Here is a 13277-nt window from a genome sequence, read left to right as displayed (position 1 = left end):
TATTTATAAATTATCTGGCTGAATTTTATTGTCTGATGAGGTTCAACAGCAAGTATTTTCACATAGTGTTTACTATCTGGACCTTTATAGGAAAAATGTGATGTCACATAACCTATAAGATCACTCAGACTTCTTTCCATCAACAATATCTAATTGTTTTTCATCATTGTTGTATCGTGTATTATAGTTGCATAGTGTTCGGCTGCAGAGGCCTGGAGTGCTGATTTAGTGGGTAAGAGCACATAGTGCTTTTTCATAGGATCCTAGTTTAATATCTAGCATCTAAGTCGAATGGCTCACTAACTCTTGTAACTAACTCCAGCTTCAGAAGATCAGATTCATCTGTACTCCGTGGCACAAGCAATTATGTATATATTCCTCACCCCAAGACCTACCCCATACACATAATTAAAAGTAATAAAATATATTTGATAACGATTATAGTCAAAGCACATTGAACTAATTTAGGACTTTATCTACTATGGTATAAATAATCCATGTAATTTTGCTTACCAAAATCACTCACAGTTGAGAACATATGCTTTTGAAATAATCCACATCTTTCATCCTGGTGCCATTTGCTATTTCATATTTTATTATACACAAACATCTCCTTTTATATTATGTTTTTATTGAATACTAGAAAGTATCATGGATGGCTTCACTGTAATGTAAACACTTTAGCATAAAAAATTAATAGGATTTTAAAGATAATTAAGACACCTTCTAATCTTTCCTTCTCCTTTTGGACAGAATTGACAATTGATTTGACCTGGAAAGATTTTGGTTTTCTGTAGTCTTTAGAATTCTCAATGAGAGTGAAGATTTTGTAGTGTATTAACTTTGGAATGATTTGTAACTTGGGCATTTATTTCTGACTAACAGTATATTGAATGTTGTTCCATTTTAAGGTTTTACATAGCTTATTAATGGGGCAGTGACCTCAGTTCCTAAAATCTTGATTTTTAATTCTGTCTGTGGATCTTAAATCCTGTTAATGAAATCTTTTCAGATAGGGCAATGATTAAGTGACACAATGTACATACTCTATCCCCCCTGCATGTTGTGGAACCTTTGTACATAAGAACAGGATTCTTTCCATGTGAATTCCACACAGACATTGCTGAGAAATGTTCTGCCTAACCACCTTTGTGAGCATCTTTTTTTTAAAGGAAGGAGGGGACATTCTAAATGAATACTTTATATTGGAAAGCAATCAGGTTTCTCTGTGCATGCACTTCCCTGTATGATCAATAATAAATTAGCATTTTATTTATACTGTATAATACAGTACTCTTCAGAAGTCTGATTGGAAAACCAACTACTGTTGTGCTCTCCAAAGTGGTTTTTGATGGAGTGCTAATTACGCTTTACCTCAAGAGCAATGCTAAGGGGGGAACTGAAATCACCTTACTGTAGAAAGAAGATCCAGTTGATGAATCCCTAACGTTAGCTTCATGTTATATTATAGATGGGAAGGAAATGTGAAAGCATATTTTTGACCAAAGAAACAATATCATTTACATATCATTAACATTGTTTGGCCTTTGTAAAATAGCTTTGTAACCATGCATTTGTTTTCAGTAGAGGAAACATAACTCAGAAAAAAATGTATGTCAATTCACAACAATGGCTGGATAACTATATTTTTAAGAAATCTAGCTTGAATGAGTTTTTGTTTCAGATAGAATATCAACTTACTTAATAAATTAGTCCTGAGAAAAGCTGTATGTCATATTCAGCAAAGAAGGACAATAAGTGCACATTAAACACAGTCTTTTTCACTCATACCAAACAAATCTTGTCACATCAGTCTTTTTATGTTTAGTTTAGCTCAGCTCATGGAGGCTTGATGCAGACATTTTTCAGGATAACACAATATCAACTTTTAGTATAGAATAAAAGCTGGGAGAATAGTTTAACTCTACTTTTCATAGACATAAACCATCTTTGTCTAAAACATTTCTCTCCAACCTCCATTTTATCGAAAGCATTCCAGTTTATATGCCAAATATTAATGGATGAATTGATATATGCATGTGGGAATCAAATTGAGTAACTTCTCTGGCATTGCTAGGTGAACAAGAAGCTCTCTCCAGGATGAGGGCCTTAGTGAGTATGTGATATCTAAGGAGGGTTATGATAAAAATGTGTTAAACCTGAATCCAAGTTAGCATACTTCTACTGTCACAAAGATTCATAGAAAACTCACTTTGATAATCATAGCATTAAATTCAAACTTTAAAATCAGACAATTAGATGCACCTCCTAAAGTCATTTCATAACCAGGTATTTTATAAAATGTCACAGATAATTGCACTTATATTTTATTACACAATGCACAATTTATTTTATATCCATCATCATATTAAAGAAGACTGCCATGGTGTAATAAACAATTGTTATATTCTAAGACAAGTCATCGTAAGGGTTAAGGAAAATAATTGGGAATTACAGAGGTTGACTTGCCCAAGGTCATTATGCTGGTACAGGGTATGGCACAACTTACTATTTTCTGCTTCAGGAACTTAAAAATGGGAACTTCCTCTCTTTCTGTATCTTCCCTCTTGAATTTCTTCCCTCACTCTTCATTTTTTTATAGAGTGATCTTTTAAACTGTTTCAGTAGTCTATAATTTGGTGCACTTCCTCAGTAAAATAAACTCTTTAAAAAGTAATAATAGTTGTTATGGAAGATTAAATTTTGCATACAACACTGTACACAATTCTTTTCATTTATTGACTTATTTATATTTAGCAATAAATCTACAAGGTAGGAGTTATTGTGTTCACTTACAAAGTACATTACATGATAAAATATCACCAGTGATTTTTATTATGGTCATGTAAAGCATATGGAACAGATTTACCATATATATATATATATATAATTTTAAAGCTTTGATTAATATAAAATAACACATTTGAGATACAAATGTGTTTGTGGGAAGAAAACAATTCTGACATAGAGCTTGACTGATTGTTTTAGACATTATGCCAGTTATTTATGATTCTAACAATCTGCCTGTTCCATATATGGATAGAAAATGTCACAGTCAGAGAAAGAACGTATTAATATGTCTTTAACAACTGTTATACATTAGGCAAAGTACTTGGTGCTTGTCACTGAAGAAAGCACAGGAAGCCCAATAACACTAACAGAATCCTTAAATTTAGAGATAAGTAAGAATAAGTTTGCTTTAAAATAAAATTATTTAAATGGATCTTGCATCCAGATGAAATAAAGATCTCTTTTTCTTGTGACCTGGGAAAAAAGTAGAAGTAGAAGAGATGGAAAATCAGGTCTCTTTGGGACCAAATTTAGTTCTGTTTAAAACACTGAAATTAATCCAAAGAAATTAAACTCTTGACCCTGGTCTGCATGAAATGAAGCCAGACAAATTAACCTGACATGCACACTTATATAAGAAATCCTTGAAAGGGAGGAGCTGATAAAACCAGAGAAGCATAATTCCTGAGAGAAAAATCAAGTGGTAAATGTGTGTACCATATAATGTGCTATCAATGTCACAAAAACATGAATTGGTGAAAAAGTGGTCTAGCATAATATAATTTACAAACCATGGAACTATGTTTTGATATTTTGTTTTCATTACATCTCTTTCTCTGAACTTCAGAAAAAAATTCTCCTTTGATGCTCCATGTGTGGCAACACACTAGTCCTAATCAACCAGATCAGACACTTCTTAGGAATGATGTGTGGGTCACAGGAAATGCACCTCAGTTAATTACAACATGTACTGTGAGTAGAATTTGATTAAAATAAAATTTCCGATGGAAATGGGCAAGTTGTCAACAAGCTGAGATGATAACTTCTTCATCGTTAACAAGTGCCAGTAAAGGTGTGAGTGCACAATAAGCGCTGAAACTTGTATCTGAAAAGATTTTTCCTCAGCAGCACAGGCAGATGTACATTTTATATATTTGAGAAGGAATGAAAAAAATGAAAAGTCTCAGTGAATATCACTTGAGTTATAACTTTATGGGAAGGAGAATGACTGTTTCTCAGATTCTCTTTCTCATACAGAGAAACACAAAGTGAATAGCAAGAAAAAGAGTCATACTAGTTAGTAAGCCTGTTGTTTCTAAAAGACAAATATTTTAGTAAGCCATCTTGTGGCTGAGAATCTTGCTATGGCTTTTTCTGTCCCATCCTAGCATGCTGCAGTATTTAATTTAGCCTTTATCAACCTGGGCTGGGCTGTTTCTTGTCCTGTTCTGACTACAATCCCCTGCTGCCTCTAGGCTATCTACAGAACCTGCTGAATTTTCCATTCAAGCATGGGTTAGTATTATCTCTTTGTGAGTTGTGGAGGATTGGAAACAGAAGTCATTCACACACACACACACACACACACACACACACACACACACACACACACACACTTTTTTTGTCCAACCTTATCATTGCTTATCCCCACTCATGCAGCTATTATTTATCTACCTTGCTCATCTCTCAAGTCCAGATCTATTCTCGTTCTTGACATACCTGCTCACTTGACTCTCTATGTGGATGTAGCACCTGCTTCTCTCTCTCTTTCCCTATGTCTCATATTGACTTTTAACTTAATACTATGCAGTTGTAGTTGGCCTTGAAATTGCAAGTTTTCTTCTACCTCCTGAATGCTGGAGTAATATCCATGCTTCACCATGGCCCAATTTATGTCACAGTGGGATCAAAGCCAGGGTTTAATGAATGATAGGTAAGCAATGTACTAACTGAAGTATTTGCTCAGCCCACGTTCTTCTAACAGTTTGGCAAATTATTTCCTACTTTCCCTACTTATCCCCCCTAGGACTCTTAACTAACCTCTTCACGTAGTTGAAATCTCCTATTACCATAGTGCATCGAGTACATTTTATTGTTATCCTACTAGAGTATAAATTTCACAGGGCATGTTTTACAGGAGTATTTTGTTTATTACTGTAAACTTAGCACATTGTATATAATTTTGCATTAATGAATAAGAAAGACTTGGTTAAAAACAAACAGTATGAGATTATATAATATTTGCACATTTAAACCTATTTCATCACTAAAGAGAGACATTATTATCAGTAGTTTACAGTTCAAACAACTTCACCATTTTTATACTGTAACAATGACAGATATTGAAATTTCACTTTTGCCATTGTTCTTTACGTTTTGGCACCAAATGTGATTATTGGATTTTATTATTTGGTATTGTTCTCAAATTATTCTAGTAACATTTAAATACAATGTCTGATACTACTGATGAAGAAAACAAAAATTTGAGGGAAAGTGAAGATATTCCTGGTTAAAAAAAAAACTGAATATGTTGACCAAGTTAGGTTCTAAGAGAATTTGATTAAAGACAGAATAAGTAGATGGACATTTACATATTTGATATTCAGATTTGATTGAAGTCAAGTGCTTAACAATCTATGGGTTATGTGACTCAAGTAAGAGCATCAGAAAAGTGAGAATACTCTCTTAATAATCAGTGGGATTATAAATCTGAAACTTACAGCACATTTCAAATGTCACTCATTGAGAACAAATAAGGTAGGGCTGGAGAGATGGCTCAGCTGTTAAAGGTTAGGCTCACAACCAAAAATGTGAGGGAACCAATAAGATAGAGTTTGGGGTTATATAAGTTTATCTTTATAGCAGATTACAACATTTTAGTGTAAGTGTTTTTTGATGTAGTCACTGTCTATGAAGCATTAACTATGAAATACTCAAATTTCAATTTGTTTATTATAAAGTTTTAGTTTATAAATAACAGTCAGAGTATTGTGTAACTAAAATATGCATATTCCCTAATTTTGATATTCCAAAAACAATGCTAAAATTCCTAAGTATTTACTTGGAGAATGAAAAGATTTAAGAAGGGATTATTTCATGTCTGCACAGTTCTTAGGGAACAGTTGAAAAGTGATCTTAATGATGAGAAAATGTCAGATGACAGTAGGCACTACTATCTTATACTAAAGAAAATATAGAGGTGCATCATCTCAGGAATAGATAATGCAGAATAAGTCAGCAAGGCCAATGAAAGAAGACAGTATTGCAAGTATAATTTTAAAACAGTTTTGGCAAGGAAAGGTTGGGGAGAAAGCAGAGTAAGCTATAATAATATTTATAACCTATAGATGGGCCAGATCTAAATGTGTACTTTGGCCTCTTTCCATCCTAAGATATTCTGTGTTACTAAATGGTGTTATGATTTATACTCATTTCTAGGTCTAGACTGGTCAGGCTTCCTGTTTTTTCCTTAAGATTTATTTTTTTTTTATCAGTTTTAAGTCTGTGTGTGTGTGTGTGTGTGTGTGTGTGTGTGTGTGTGTGTGTGTGTGTATGTATGTATACATGTATATTATGGTTCTCTAGAGGAATGGGGCCAATAGGATGGAGATTTAATATACATATATAATAAAATATTTATTAAGTAATTCTATGTTAAAATAGCAACAGAAGTTGTCTCACTTTAGGAAAGTTGAGAATAAAGTAGTTGCTTGGTCCTTGAGGCTGGATGCCTAAGCAGTCAGAGTAGTCTCACAGTACATGTCTTACACTACTGACAATCCAAGTGTCAAATAGTAAAGCTGAGAAATGCTGCTTCTGACCTTAGTGAAGGAATCCTCAGCATCCAATGGGCAAATCAATTCGGCAGCAAAAGTGAAGGCTAGGCCAACAGGAGGGATGGCCAAGCAAGCAAGGGGTGTTAACAATCTTCCTTCTGCCATGACCTCTTTTTTTCTGGCAAACCATGCGTGGGTGCTTCCCTTACTCGGGGAGAGTTGTCCCATATCATTTAGGACACTCAGATCTACTCAGTTAAGTCTAAAGTTTGGAAGTTGATATTAAAACTCACTGCCACTGCATATGTGGATATTCATGGAGGCCAGATCTCATAGAGCTGCAGTTACAGGCAGTTGTGAGCCACTCAATGTGGGTATTAAGAAATGAATTTGGGTCCTGTACATGAGCAGTAAGTGATTCTAACTGCTGAGTCATCTTTCCAGCTCAAGGAGCCCTGCCTCTAAATCTGTTTCTTTCTTACAGGAAAATGAGTCATCTAGTTCTAAAGTGAAGTATGTAATTACTCCATAAAATATAACCCAAGGAGGCAAGTTTGTCACTAAACTGAAATAAAAATACTGGCATTTCTACTAAGATTTGACCTAATTATTTATACCACCATCCTTAACTTTAAGATAAATAAGCAGTATATTCAGGAGAATAAAATTCAGTTCAAAGTAGTTACTGTGTCATCAGAAAATTGCAAACTTCATTGATGTAATAGTCTAGCTAATAGTATAAAAGATCAAGCCAATTTGCATTGAAAACTTTATGCTGATAAATTTATTAAGTGCTTGTGGTCAAAGTTAAATCTAAATGGTTTTGAACAGTTAGAATTTCTTGCACTAAGTTAGTTTCTATGCATTTCTGGAAAAGCTTAGTAATTTATACTACATTAATATCTCTCAGTGAACATATTCTTTGAAATGTACTTGGTTTTATAATTATAATATTCTGTGTTTAAGCACAAAGCAATCTGTTTTAAAGAGTTGGCGCCAACTAAAATATAGACTATATAATGTTCAATTTTTCTGTCTTAAAACTCTAATAATTCTTGAGAGGGCAAATATAAATAGAACGAGTTGGTGATAATCAAGAAAAACTATTGTCACATAATAGCCATTTGATGTACTATAATAAAACATTTTGATGTTCAGAGAACAGTCTGTATTGTACAATGCTGTTATCTTTTAAGCCTGTGCATTTTAAATATGGTACACGTCTTCAAATATCTGCTCAATGTTCTCATCAAGTTGTGCTACACACTTATCCCTGTCTAAAGAAGCAGATGCCTGAATTACAGGAAAAGGAATAGTGCAAGATCTCTAAGCAGGAGAGACATTTTCAGGTTTTTTCCTCCCCCAGGAGACTGAGAATGGCTGCAGAGTAGGAAGGCCCCTCCTTACTGTTACATCACGTGTTAATCATTTACATGTAAGTTGATGGAAGAGATACAAGAGTGGTTTTGCATGTAGCTTAGGTGTGAATACGTTGTGATTTAGCAACCAAATTTGAAATATTCAATTATTTAAGACTTGGAACAGCTTTATCTTTCTGAATGCCTGCCTTCTCTTCTCTACTCGTCCCATACATCACAATGAATAAACTTAGAACTTTTTTTTTTTTTTTTTTTTAGATTTTTTGAGACAGGTTTTTTGTGTGTGTGTGTGTGTGTGTGTGTGTGTGTGTGTGTGTGTGTGTGTGTAGCCCTGGCTGTCCCTGAATTCATTCTGTAGATCAGGCTGGAGTCTGCCTTCCAAGTGCTGGGATTAAAGGCTTGCACCACCACTGCCTGGCAACTAAGAACTTCTAAGCAAGGCTTCAAGCAGGAGCCTGACTTGTGGTTTGTATTTTACAAAGTCTTCGGCTAGCAATGTTAAAGATGAACATTTGGATAGACTGGAGGGCAAGTACAGGGGAATTTGCTTCAAAATATCAGGAAAAAATGAGGTAATAGGTAAAGTGTAGAAGTGAATAAGAAAATGTGAGAACTAGTTTGGAGAAATTACTTTTGGGGGTCATTGAAATCTGGAAAGGGTCATGGTCACAACTGGCATAGGAGAGTGATTATGACTTCCAGGATTCCAGGTAAAACTCCAAAGAGAAGAGACAAAATGTAGTGATGTTTGTAGCTTACCTGCTTGGTTGCTAGATTGATTGGCTCTCTTTAATTAATATTCTGAGGACAAGTATGTTCCTAATCAGCAAGCAAAATTCTTAATACATTTAACACAAACAGTGCACGTATATCATCTTTATCTTTTAGACATACACAAACCTGATAACAGAAGAAATAAAGTGTGTCAGCAGCAATGCAGAAGTACCTGTTATAGCCCTTTGTCTTATTTTTGAATCATATTCACCCTGTGCAGAGAATAATACTATCGCCATTTCACAGTAGAAAAAACCCAGCTTACAGAATCTCCTTGACTTTGCATAAAGTACCTGACCCATTTTTCTCAATGTCATAAAGTGGCAGCATTTTAGTTCAAACCTGGTTCTGTCTCCAAGGTCTTGGTCTTTGAACTGCATGTAAATGAAGATGGAAAGAAGCAACGAATGAATGTAAAGGATAGATAATTGATAGACATTTTTAAAAGTAGACTTATCATTAGCAAAGAAAGCACAGTCCAATGGAAGAGAGGGAGAAAGTCTTATTCACAAGTAGTTCCAACCCTCAGCTAGGCAAGTTCCTCATGCTCACTAGTGTCAAGGGGAAGGATTCAATAGGGTATGAGCTCCTGACAGAAATCAGTAGCTTGCAGATGACCTTTTTATAGTCAGGAAGTGAGTTTGTGTCAATTTCAAACTAAAGCATGCTTTCAGAATGGTACTTCCTAATGTGGGTTGCTGTAGATCCTCACATGGTTTCTGGCCTGAGTGGGTAACAGAGCGAGCTGTTAAAAGCGTCTATAGAAGTGCCACTGCATAATGCTATAATGACTGGTTGCTACAATGACTGGATCAAGCATTTTGAACATACGCTTGTTTCATTTTTTTCCAAGGAATTGGTATTACATTTACAAAGGGATCTATCTGTGCTGGATTGTGAACAAAGGCACAAAAAACTGGCCCTTCACTATCAATCATTTGAGATATAATTCTGCACACATTATAAGGCTTGGGGGTGTGGAGAGAACCTCATAGGTGTTTTTGTTCTTTGAGTAACATGCACTTTCATTTATAAATGTGGAGATTTAGATAACTGTCTTCATATGGCTATCTATTGACCCCATATACAGATGTAATAAAATGTTTTCTGTCATTCAGAGCTAAACAATAGATAAACACAGTTTTTGTAATTTTCAAAACTATCCAATTTATGTAACATTTAAAAAAGCATTAACTTGTTTTCTCCTCAAAAGACTGTAGCTATTAAACTCCTTAATTACTTTTTTTTCACTCTCAGTGTAATATTAGCACTTTAGCACTTCAAGTACAAAAATGATTAATGAGCCTGATAATTCATTCACATACATATTACTTTGCTCCATGACATAACCCCGAAGCCTGTTCTCTGTTCTAGACTTAGACAAAGCTTTCAAGCAAAGTATTTTATTGCATATATAATGCATGATCATTACAAAAATATAAATAATTATAGTCACTGGTTTTTCTTTGCAGACAGAAAGACAGTAAATCACATGCATTCAAAAGGTGCTAACTTTTAAAGCAAAAGTATAAATCTATAGAGAATATGTTGATTTTTGTATTGTATCAGTGATGGAAAATTCGATTGTGCTTTAAGTTCAGTGGTCACCTATAAAAATGTATCTTCTTGAAATATTTAAGTGTGAAGGAAAACACATCTAATTTGTATATTATATCCAGGTGAACAGTGTTGATTTGGCAAAAAGATCACATCAGGCTATATTTGGATTTATAAATGAAGATTGTATTTGGAGTGACTAAAAAAAACAGGTAGGGGACTAGTTGTAATAATTCTTGGCTTGCATTGGTTATGTGATACTTTTAGCTGTCTTTACTATAAGTTTTTCCTCATCTCCAAAATTTAGACTTGCTCAGTTATTCAGTTATTTCTAAAGCTTTAACTTCTAAAGTGTGATCAGTTGTACTGTTTTTTTTTTTTTTTTTTTTTTTTTTTTTTTTTGCAGTTGTTGTTTTGTTTTTGGTTTTGTCTATTCCTTCCTTCGCTGTTCATGCTGTGTTTAACCCAGTTCATCCACAATGATGTATTATTCTTACCTGATAAATCTCTTCTCTCCACATGCTTATCACCTAAAAGCTGGGTTCTATCCTGACTCAGTACCAAATCTGGAATGTTAGATGAACTTTTGCTGAGAACTAGAGAATTGTGCTTGTCAGGCTCGTTGCCATGACAGCACATCATAGCCACTGAAAGGTGAAACAGGCAATTCCCAAGTGCCTCCCTTTGTGCAAGGGAAAAGCAGAACTGTAGACCATTTTCTGGACTCTAAATCATGTCTCTTATCTGGTTTGTTCATGTAAGTAAATGGACATAGCATAAATGAGTACTGTGTGAAGGAGATGTTTAGTTTTGGAACAAAGCATACATTTGTTCCACTGAGCTGGACATGGTCAAATTAGTGCAATGATAAATTTAAAACCATAAATAGACTCTACTAAGGCACAAGTAACATGGTTTCACTGCCAAAATATAAACTATAAATGCAATTATATGGTTATGCTTTGTTGACTGAGAGCCTTTTAGATAATACAAAGAAAAACCTTGAATTGTTATTTAAAAATCTGACTAGGATAAAATTGGGAGACTATAATTAGATTGTTACTTGATCAGCATGTGAAAATGCCAGATTCCCACATAAGAAAAATTTTAGTGTAAGTATATCCCAAGGATTACATGGCATATACTTATATTTTTAAAAAATACCTAGTTTTCTATCTGAAATACCAATTACATCAAGGGTCCTAAATTTCTATTTACAGAATGTGATAATGTTACTTAAAAGTAGTACTTTATAGGCTGCAGAGATAATTTGAAATAGTGTGTTTCCTGAGGTTAGTGACTAATGAGATTATTCCCATATCCCCAAATGTCATGGAAGTGGGAGGGAATGTGAAAAAAGAAAATCAAGAGTGGGTGCCACTTCTGGAGCATACACATACTCTCCAGAACTTGCCTATGATGATTTGGCCTGTGAGGGCCTAAACTAGCCTGCTTCATGCCTATACCAGTCTACTCTGGCCTACACAATATCACACTGGCCCACACAGTAAGTATCACACTAGCCCACACAGGCCCACAGTCTCCTATACTTTCCTGGTTAGGTTACTTCCCCAGCAGATGGTGCTGCTCTGTGGAGGAGCATTAGGGTAGTCTTGATATGAGTCCCAATTCCCATTCTTGTTCCTTTTTGGTATGTGATACCTTTGAAGTCAGATAGTGGCATTATGCACCAACAAATGATTCTGTGGTAAAACTGCAGAATAATCAGTGACAAAAGATGGCTCAATTCTTCCTGCGTGGGTTTAAAACTTCTTAAAATAAGACAGTGAATTCTATTTGTATATTGGACTAATAAAAGTAATTGAACTTAATGATATATATCTTGAACTTAAATACCCCTCAAATAAAACTGCTTACCTATAAAGGATAAAACAAAGTGCATTAGTTTTCCATGTGTACAATAAATTGAATCCTGGGCCCAAAGCATGATAAGTGTTCAGTCTACTACTGAGCTACATATTAATGAGTTTTAAAATAAAATATTCTTTCTTACTTAGAAATTCTATCTGTTTTCCCTGTAGCTAGGACCATATTAAGATAAAAAAGAATAGTGGTATGGATCACTGCACAGTAACACATATAAAAATCTTTAAATCAGCACAAAACCAGGTGAGTCTGTATCTTTTCTTAAAGCAACTCATAAAAAAAATCTGTGGTGTAAATGAAAGCCTTTCTCTTAGGCAAATGTCATTTCCACATATTTCTGCTGTCAGTTGTTTTCTCTAACTATATAAAAGTAATTTCTGTTAGTTAATACTAGCAAATAGATTTTTCATGTTCTTCAGTTACAATACTTTCACAAGAAAATGTAAGTATAATTTAGTCATGTATGGAAAGTTATATTTTACTAATATGATTTCTGTATGTAGCTGTCGTTTACTTCAGGTGTTATATGCTAACAATTTGCATCAGGAATTTCAGAGTTTTATTTTATTATAGATATCATTAATGATGCCATTGGGAGTCAGCTTTATTATTCCTTGTTCACAACTTACAACTCACTAAAATATATATTTTGCTGGGGTGTGGCTGCACATATTAATAACCTTAACACTCTGGAGGCAGATGAGGAGAATTATAAGCTAGAGTCCCATTTGAGTTACATGTGAGACATAGAGATGGATGAAATGACTAATGAAACAAAACACATAAAATAGAAGCCATAAATGTTGGAGTATTATATGTTTTCATCTTTTATTGATGAGATACTAATCACATCACTCCTTTAGTCTTTTAAAAACAAGTCACATTAATTCACAGGATTATTATTTTTCTCCTACTTGAATGTCTTATGGAAAATAGTTCCTTAGGAAACTAAAATTTTTACTATAATGCTATTCTTTAGTTAGAAAGATGTTCAATATATTTACTCTGGATAAGGGACAGTATAATGTCATCATGAGACTGGTAGTAAAACAGACCTTGTCCTGAATTTATGTCCTACAAGTGAAGTGGTTATTCAGCTTCTCAGTGCTTATTT

General features: G+C 34.2%; 1 protein-coding gene across 1 annotated transcript in view; it reads left to right on the top strand.

The window, feature by feature from the left end:
• Il1rapl1 (interleukin 1 receptor accessory protein like 1) overlaps window positions 1-13277 on the top strand; it is a 1244239-nt gene that overhangs the window by 59547 nt on the left and 1171415 nt on the right. The gene's annotated exons all lie outside the window — the stretch shown is intronic.

This window comes from Arvicanthis niloticus, chromosome X (genome assembly GCF_011762505.2).
Source record: "Arvicanthis niloticus isolate mArvNil1 chromosome X, mArvNil1.pat.X, whole genome shotgun sequence".
Classification (NCBI taxonomy): Eukaryota; Metazoa; Chordata; class Mammalia; order Rodentia; family Muridae; genus Arvicanthis; species Arvicanthis niloticus.
The sequence above is the reverse complement of the archived record's forward strand: the minus strand, read 5'-3'. Positions and strand labels throughout refer to the sequence as shown.